This window comes from Leptopilina heterotoma, unplaced genomic scaffold (genome assembly GCF_015476425.1).
Source record: "Leptopilina heterotoma isolate Lh14 unplaced genomic scaffold, ASM1547642v1 Lhet_228, whole genome shotgun sequence".
In the NCBI taxonomy this organism is placed as follows: domain Eukaryota; kingdom Metazoa; phylum Arthropoda; class Insecta; order Hymenoptera; family Figitidae; genus Leptopilina; species Leptopilina heterotoma.
Genome location: NW_025110946.1, coordinates 3,517,280 through 3,526,464, shown reverse-complemented (window position 1 = coordinate 3,526,464; position 9,185 = coordinate 3,517,280).

Here is a 9,185-nt window from a genome sequence, read left to right as displayed (position 1 = left end):
AACTCAACTATAACCTTTAGCTGAGGTATGGTTATTCTTCTAAAGATGCTAACTCTTGTGAGTGTATTTGCACGGAAGAAACGACATCCGTATGTCGGGCGATCGAGTTTCAGGTTGCCTGCATTCGCGAAAACTAACATCGGTGTCACGACTGTAAAGTTTGCCATTTCGCAAAAACATAACACCTGAGTAGAAAGATGAGAATGGTTTATGAGATCGAAATCCACCTAGCTTGTTTTTACTTCAAAATATATGCATTACGATTTCTCAACAAGAACTTCTTATCATGCAAAATAAACTCAAGCAAAAGTCCAATCATAAAACTAATATTATGTAAGCAGGCAGAAAATATATTTAATACTATTTTATAATGTGATAAGTAAAATGTGTCTTTGAAAATAATAAAATTTATAAAATTACTTAGGTATATGTATTAAAGCACAAAGTATAAAATAGGTAGATACTTAGATTTACTTTTACCAAGGTAAAAACACCTACCAGGGGTGCTATTCTGTAACTTCACTTCACATTCACTTCACTTTCACTTCACTTTCACTTTCACTTCACATTCACTTCACTTTCACTTTACATTCACTTCACATTCACTTCACATTCACTTCACATTCACTCCACATTCACTTCGCATTCACTTCACTTTCACTTCACATTCACTTCACATTCACTTCACTTTCACTCCACATTTACTTCACATTCACTTCACATTCACTTCACATTCACTTCACATTCACTCCACATTCACTTTCAATGTGAAGTGAATGTGAAGTGAAAGTGAAGTAAATGCGAAGTGAATGTGGAGTGAAAGTGAAGTGAATGTGAAGTGAATGTGAAGTGAATGTAAAGTGAATGTAAAGTGAATGTAAAGTGAATGTGGAGTGAATGTAAAGTGAATGTGAAGTGAAAGTGAAGTGAAAGTGAAGTGAATGCGAAGTGAATGTGAAGTGAATGTGAAGTGAATGTGAAGTGAATGTGAAGTGAATGTGGAGTGAAAGTGAAGTGAATGTGAAGTGAAAGTGAAGTGAATGTGAAGTGAATGTGAAGTGAAGTGAATGCGAAGTGAATGTGGAGTGAAAGTGAAGTGAATGTGAAGTGAATGTGAAGTGAATGTGAAGTGAATGTGGAGTGAAAGTGAAGTGAATGTGGAGTGAAAGTGAAGTGAATGTGAAGTGAAAGTGAATTGAAAGTGAAGTGAAAGTGAAGTGAAAGTGAAGTGAATGTGAAGTGAAGTTACAGAATAGCACCCCTGGTGATATAGATAAGCCACTTATGCAATAATTTTGTAGAACACTTATAGTGCACTCCTTTTATAATCTTTAGTTGCAAAGGTCATTAAAGTTTAAGTAATTCTTTAAATTTCGACTTTTTTTTAAATGTTTGACGCGTAAGTTGACTGAACATTGCATGAATGTTTAAAATTTCTTGAACTCTCACGCAATTTTTAGTTAACTTTTACGTCAAACATTGAATAACAGCGGATATTTAAAGAACAACTTCAAGTTTTATGAGCTTCGTAACTAAAGATTCCGAAGGTTGCAGTCAAGTTAATTTAAACTTTCAGGAAATTGTTGGTGCAGTAGTAGCGCATCTCTACTTTATATTAGTGTAACTTCTAACCCAAATTGGGTGAACGTGTCGACCAATTTAAATAAGATGTTCTCCTACGATATTTTGTACTGACACCTGTAGGACAAAATTTGCTCCACCAAATTCGAACCGTTTGCCTAATTGGAATTTTTCCACTTGGCCCGTGTGGAAATTGTCTAATGGCCCTTTATAGGTTCTACCTAGATTAATTAACTTGGTCCTAGCTTGTTTATTCTTATAGGCCCTATGTTGAAACGTCACGCTGTTCTAGCCTGGTTCTACCTAGAGAATCTAGTTAGACCCAATAAAAGGAACAGTTTAATTAACTATTTAAAAAAAATTATTTATTCTTAGGTATTATTCATTAAAGACCGAATAGTGAAGCATTTTTTCGCGGTTCCCATTTGCGTAAATAAATATAAATTCACATTTTTTTCATGGAAATGGTAAACTAAAGTATCGAATTTGGTTACTACACCTTGCATAACTGAAAGCATGAGACAACAACTAAGTATCATTCAAAACAAAATGTGCACTTCCACATGGTGCTGTTAATGCATTCTTAGTACGGTCTGCGCATGCGCAGAGAGCAACAGAGTTCACGTCGCGAAAAATTGAAGTGTTTGACTATATCAACCGCACGGACGATGAAGAAGTTTTTATCCTTTCCCTTGTAATTACAAGGTTGAAGGTCCAATCGCTGACATGAGACTTCTTCATCGTCAGTGCGCTTGATATACTCAAACAGTTTATTTTTCGCGACACGTCAAAAATGCTATTTTACAGGTCATTTTAATTAGTTATGGTATTTTACTAATTGCTTTTTATTGCTCATAGTAAAAAATTATTTCATTTCAAACTTTGACACTCTAATTTTCCATTTTCGTAAAGAAAGTGTAAAAATGTTAATTTTTGTAGGAGAATCGGCTGTTGTAAAATTGCGATTTTTGTGTTTGGTTTATTTACCTTTTGGTTTGTTTACATTTCACAACTTGGACATAGCCTTAATTGAGATTCATTATTTCATCTTTTTTTACCTACCTTTGTTATCATTTAATTTATAATACTTAATTCCTATATACTAACAGAAAACAAAATCCCCACACGTTGGGAGTTGAACGCACGACCTTAACATTCGTAAACCGATAACCTAACCACTTAACCACGCTCGCTCGGTACGATGCGTTGCATGATACTTCAGGTTATTCTCGTCATCATAAGTCATATCAACTATTCCATTAAAAAATTCCTCAAAATAATAAAACTGAAGTCAGTAACATTCTCGTTGACGCAAAATAAGAAAAGAATTTTTTTAAAGATCAAGATGCAATTAATTTCTGATAGAAAGAACTTAATTGTTGTTTTCATTACATCCTACACAGATTTTTAATCCAATCGGGGAGGGAAAGTCAATTGTTATTTAAAAATTGAAGTTTTTATCTCATTTCGTTGACGTAAACGTTGGAAACTATTCAGTTTCATTCAACAAAATATGATTTTAACAAAAGTTAACAAATCCGTGAACGGTTTTAAAAATTTAACTTGAAAAATATTGGGATCCGAAATCATGTGAAACTGACCCACCCCTGTTCCCACTTGCGTCCGACATCTTGGTTTTTTATCTCTTTTTTTTACATATGTTAGAGAAAGACAAAATGAAAAGACAACTACCGCAAGTGGGTCGACACCAGAGGGCCTACGCAGCTCTGCGGTTCCCAATATTGTAACGAAAATTTTAATTGAGTTAATTAACTGAAGCTTAAATCTCAAAACTCATGAAACTTTAAATAAATCTTTAATGTCAGCAGTTTTTCAACATTGGGCGCAAAAGTTAACTGAACATTGCATAAAGTAAACATTTTTTTAATTTAAATGAATTTTTTCTCTAAAGGAGGAAGTTTAAAGAAAATTTTAAGAAGTTTTGAAAAACTTAAAAAATTAAAGAAAATTGTAAACATTTATGCATGTTTAGTAAACTTATGCGCCCAACATTAAAAAACTGCAGACATTTAAAGATTTATTTCAACTTTTATGAGCTTCGGAACTAAGGATATGCTGTAAATATGCTGGTAGCCAAGGAAGAACCAACATAACCTTTAAATCCAACTGGTAAATTACACTGGAAACTCCGAAGAGCGAATGGCTAGAGTCTTACCTCGCTCTTGGGAGTTTATCTTTGAACAGCCGGGAGGGGTTAGAAACTATAAAGTATAAACACGCAGGGCCGTACGCGTATTTTTGTCCTTTTCAATTTTTTCCAAAGCGTGACGCATGCAGGGAGCGAACATCACGGACCACTTTAACAATACGCTCTTGCTTGTAGATTTTAGTTTCTGAACCCGCTAATTTTTCTCCCTCCGTCTGTTTACCGTGCCTCACCCCTATTTATTTCGCTCTTCGGAATACCGCTCTTCGGAGTTTCCAGTGTAATAAATTTGACTATGTCATATTTTTATACAACAGACTAACTTTCTACTAATTATCAGTAACTCAATTCTGATAATAGCAATTAGTAGAATTCTACTGATAATCTGTCAAATTTTACAAATGCAAAGTTAAAAGTAAACATTTCAGTTCAATATTGTCTCAATCTTGCTATGTGATGTTTAAATATTACTTCAAATTACACATAAACAATTGCTGATACATATTTTTAAATATATTTATAACTTATAATCTAACAAGAAGTTCTAGCTATTACCAAGTTAGGGCCAGGTTAAGGTACATTCCAAGCTAGGACCATTATAGACCCAATAATCAATATTGGCAAACCTTAGTAATTTCCACACGAGGGGTTGCAAAATGAAGTGCTTTTTGCTTTAATACTTTCAGTATTACTCTTAATTTCTTCGCAACTTTTTAATTCTTCTATAGATTTTTCTTTTTTTCTTTCTATTTTTATCTATAAGATAAAATATGAAAACTAAATAGAAGTAATGTTTTATTTTTCTAAACTTATAAACAATAAAATAAGATTTTTCAATATTCTAATTAAGCTCAAATCACAATATTAAAATGTTTATTTTATGCATTTAAGAAATAAAATAGAATAAAGTCTGCTTGGAAAAATGAGAAGAAAAATTAATTAAATTCCTTTGGAAACGTGTACAAGGCGTACCACTTGATTAATGGACATAGCTCTAAGATTTTAATGAACTGTCATAACATAAAGTCTTATATGAAGCAAACCGTTGCGAAGCTTGAAACATTGAAATGGATAGGAATAGATTATTGTAGGGGCAATTAGACAATTTGGTTGTTTGTTGATAACTAGAATCGAGCGACGTGTTAATGGCCACAGGACGACCTTGGGCTTGGAATTTGTCAAGAGAATGGCAACGAGCCATTGGCGCTGTCCCGTTTCAAAGTGGAGGAAGAGGTTAGAGACGTGAGGGAATGGTAGAGGGTTGATTTGAAGCAAAGCTTAGAGGTGGGGATGTAGTAATTTGTCGGCTTGCGAAGGCGGCTGGCTCCAAGCTGATAACAGGAGGTGGTCCATTCTCCTCCGATTTGACCTCCGGATACTCAACCCGGATACTCAAACACTCCCCTCCCCCACCTCCTAACCACTACCAAACGAGAGATTCTTCTCATGTAAGACGTCTAGCCTTCCTTCTTTTTTCCGATTCTTTTCTATCGTTTCCTTATCACTCACTCCATTCCTTTCATTTTCTACGTAAAACGAAAAGTTAACGGCTTCAGTAAAAATTTACCCCAGAATCTATTTCTCTATCATTAAACATTCTCTTAGTATTTTATCTTACAATCAAGGGAAATTTAAATTTGCTTATTGTAGTGTAAGGGGCCCCAAGGTGGCCACCCATCTTTTAAACGACTGTAATTCCTAAACGGTATTATACAACATAATTAATAATATATGCCCTGAAACTATTTATCCTTAGTTAACTTTTAAGCAAAAAAATGTTGTTATTTTACTAGGGAAAATGTAACTTAGACGTCTTTGGAAAAACAGCTGAAATTTTGGTTTAAAAAAAGTGGCCCCCAGGTGTCCACCATTCTAAAATTCACTAAAAAATTTTTTAAATAGTTGCAAAAATCAATTTAAGGTAATTTTATTTGAAATGTATTGTTTTTGTCTTATAATCATAAAATCAATAGTTAAAACTCTGTTTTTTGCTTATAAGAAGCTATCTTAAAATATTGTTAATTATTTATCCTATTGTTACGTCCGTAACTTCTTAATATACTTAATTTAACTATAATATTTAGGTGTGTATTTTCTTTCAATATATTGAATTATACGATTATATTATATTAATGTATTTGAAATACTTTCTCATATTGTTACATTATAATCAATCACATATCTCTTATTAAAATATTGTATTCATACAATCTCTTCATATTATTTCATTATATTCAGTATATGTTATAAAGAAGGTAACTGTTATTATATATTTTACATGTATTTAAACAAACTTATAAATTATAACAAATCCAAGAAAGATGAGTAATATTTTTCATGTAAAAAGAATAACGATCGTGCATCAATTAGACGACCTTCCATAAGCTTCCCCACGTGGAAGAACGAAGAGCAGCGGAATATAAGTTTAACCATTCTACAAACTAGGAAAATCAACAGGCTCCGAGCAGCTAGGCCCGCTGCGCAAGAAGAAGCCCATAGTCGTTCAGCAATGGAACGCGCGCCCCTGGCAGATAAGCTAGATCGACACGTGTATGATTCAAAACAGCATTAGGTTAATGAGGAAAGTTTTATATAAAAAGGGCACTAGTTCTGTTCAGATTAGAGAGTAATTATTTAGAAATCAACCTGAACACATCGTTCAGTACAAGAGACTAGAGAGTAGTTTTTTAGAAATCAACTTGAACACATCGCTTAGTACAAGAGAGTAATTTTTTGGAAACGAACGTAAACACATCGTCTACAAGTGAACTCAAAGTATATCTCCAAGTATTATTTTTGAACGTGCATAGTTAAAAGTGAACTATTTCCCCAAGTATTAAATTTGAAGTTAACTTTAAATCAACCTCTTATAATACATCAATTTGCAATGTATAAATTTTAACAATTTCCAAAAAATATAAATTTGGAAATGAACTCAACTATCAACGAAGGTCTAATATTAAAACTACACATTCCAAATTTCGAACTATCGAAATTTGCTCAAGAGGCGACAACCGACTGGACAAAGGCAGATATTTTCACAATACAATACACTATCTCATTAGTGCAAACAAGAGGACTAATACTTAACCATTAAAGACAACAGTCGGAAGGCCCCTTTACGTCTAGCGCTCAACACCATTGAGATTGGATTACCAGATTATCATCACACCACCAGTAATCGTTATTCTTTAAGTAAGATTTATAATTTTAATTATACTCATTGTATTTTTGTCAACTTTTTTCTTTCTTGTTGGTTTTTAAATAAATTATTCTCTCAATACATTTAGTAGGCTCATTGACTTATCCTCATTACAAATTAGATTCATTTATGAAACTAATTTAAAACGAGAAACGTTTGGTATATTTAAAAAGGTTTCTTGTTTTTGACGTAACACTATTTCATAGATTAAAAACTAAAATATTTTTACAGGGCTGCCACAAATCATCGATTTTAAAATTCCATGACTTTTCCAGGTTTTCCAGACCATTTTTTAAAAAATTCCAGACCCAAAAATAAAATTGTTTTGGTATGTTTTTAGCTAATTACGACAAAAAATATAAAATCCTTCAAGTAAATTGTTAATAAAATAAGTTATTAATTTTTAATTTTATTAATAACAAAAATTTAAGTTAAAATTTGTGAGATTATTTGAGATACGCTCCGAAGAAAGGTACACTGTAAAAAATTTAGGGAGTTAACGGACTCGGGAGTTGGGAGTAAAATTTTTTTTGTTTTTTATTGTTTATACTCCTGCCCTATTGGCTTTACGCACTTCGACAAGAGTCCCCGAGAAATACTTTTTGGATTAAGCATAACCATTCTACTTATGAAATTCTCTATATATTAACCTAATTTGCGTCTACAGCCGACTTTTATTAGGAGTACTCGCATTCCGCCTGGACCACCCGTTAATGGGTTTTCTCGCCAGAGAAGAGGGAAACTGTAGAAAACCTCTCCTGAGTACAACCGGTTTATCGACAGTCGAGTTCTAATGGTGTGTACCGGACAAAATTTGCTCCACCAAATTCGAACCGTTTGCCTAATTGGAATTTTTCCACTTGGCCCGTGTGGAAATTGTCTAATGGCCCTTTATAGGTTCTACCTAGATTAATTAACTTGGTCCTAGCTTGTTTATTCTTATAGGCCCTATGTTGAAACGTCACGCTGTTCTAGCCTGGTTCTACCTAGAGAATCTAGTTAGACCCAATAAAAGGAACAGTTTAATTAACTATTTAAAAAAAATTATTTATTCTTAGGTATTATTCATTATAGACCGAATAATGAAGCATTTTTTCGCGCTTGGGAGTGAAATTTTTCGAGTTAAAAATCAACTCCAAAAGAGAGTTAATTTCTAACTCCCTTCATTCAACACCCGCGCGAGTTATTTTTTCCTTGGGGAGTTAGCATTTGGGTGTGAAATTTGAACTCTCTTTATTTAACTCCCTTAGCATTAACTCCCTAATGGGTGCGACTTTTATAGAACCCCCGGGGGAGTTAAAATTTAACTCCCTTTTTTTACAGTGTAGGAGCAAATCTTAGGAGCAAATCTCTTTAAATTTAAAAATTTAGTTTAGTTCAGAATTTTTCACAATTAAACAAGTATTTTAAACATTTTAATAACATTTTATGAAACTGAAGTTACCTACGTTTATCCAATGACAATTTTTTCTTTTGATAATTATTTATTTTAATGTTAGAACTCCTTTAAAAAATTTCAAAAGATCGAAGTCGGGGAAATCAGTAATTTTTATTTTTTACACGTATTTTCCAAAAAACCATATATTTCAACAAAATTATTATTTCCTCAGCTCATAAGCAATTTTTTCTTTTACTAATTATTTATTTTAATGTGAGAAGTCATTTAAAAAAATTGTAAGATGATCTATGGCAAGGAAATTAGTGATTTTTAATTATTTTTGTCGTGGATTTTCCAAATATCCTGAAATTTCAACTAAATTATTATTTCCTCGCTTCAAAAGCAATTTTTTTCTATTGCTAATTGTTTATTTCTTAATATGGATGCACTTTCCATTTTTTAAGGGCTTCTTACATTAAAAAACAATTAGCAAAAGAAAAAATTTTCATTGCATAAAAGTTGGTAACTTCAGTTTTATAAAATTTTTGGGTTTCTAAAATGTATTAATTTTAAAATTATTTAAACGAAGAAATTGACTAAAAGTTTACATTTTCTATAATATATTTTGATAAATATTACATCGCAAAAAATTCAAAAGTGATTTTGCATAAAAACGCATGGTGGCCACTTTAGGGCCAGGACGACATTTTTTAAAGTTATGGAAAAAATTGTATAACACACAATTTTATTGACATTCATTTATATTATTATTGTATTATATGTAAACAAAATTACCACAAAGTTTAGAATTTTTAAACTAATAACTGTAATCACAGTACCACTTTAAAAACATTGCT